This window comes from Nanorana parkeri, unplaced genomic scaffold (genome assembly GCF_000935625.1).
Source record: "Nanorana parkeri isolate BGI_ZX_2015 unplaced genomic scaffold, ASM93562v1 scaffold1291, whole genome shotgun sequence".
In the NCBI taxonomy this organism is placed as follows: Eukaryota; Metazoa; Chordata; class Amphibia; order Anura; family Dicroglossidae; genus Nanorana; species Nanorana parkeri.
Genome location: NW_017307559.1, coordinates 259,920 through 260,872, shown reverse-complemented (window position 1 = coordinate 260,872; position 953 = coordinate 259,920).

Below are 953 nucleotides of genomic sequence, written 5' to 3'. Positions count from 1 at the left end.
TCCACCCATTTGTGTTTATTTTTTTTTTTTTTCTTAAAATATCTTTATTTTTTAATTTCCTTATTTATATTAAAAAAATATATTTTTTAACCCCCCCCTCTACTATTGTTACTATTCTGCTCAGTACCATGGAGGTAGCGAGCAGAATAGCCGAGCCGAATGCCACTCGGCGGCGTTCGGCTATTCACTCACTGCCAATGAGAATAGGGGGCGAACGGCAAAGAGTGAGCTGCCGGAGCTTCGGCTCAGCCGATCCAGATGTTGGGTAGGCCGAGTCAAAGTCCTGCCGCTGACCGAAGCGCAGCCGATGTACTGAGCCGGAGTGAATGGCCGAATGTTGTTCGGCTGGGTCATTCACTCGGCTGCTTTGTGAATAACCCTCTAAGAACATTCGACTTTGCTCCGTTCTCACCACAGCTGGTTAATTGGCACGCAATGATGGCACACGCGGCTTCGCTGGACAGATCGCTATCCTGGATTTTTAGTTCTATAACTAGACCCCGAAGATTCAGTCATCGCTGCTCTTATTATTTAGGCCTCGTTCACACCTGAACGTTTTGTAGCGCGTTCTACGCTCGACAACGCTCTAAAAAACGCTCAAACATCTAAATCCCATTGTATTCAATGGGTCTGGTTCACACCTTGGCGTATTTCCGCCCGTCCCTAACGCGCTACAAAACGGCCCACGCCTGAAAAGGTCCAAGTACTACTTTGGGCCATTTTTGTTGCGCGTTTCCATTGGGATACAGCCAAGTAGCCCTCGGAAACGCGCGTTTGTCGCGTGATTTTTTACCGCGCGACAGACGCGCATATGCAATACGCCTAGGTGTGAACCGGGCCTTAAGGTGAGGGGGAGAACACGCTATTAGCTTTAATCCTTTTTTATTTCTCCTTCCCACCCCCAGAAGCCCCATATTTCTCCCAGCACAGGACAGGATCCCTCTTGTTGGGGG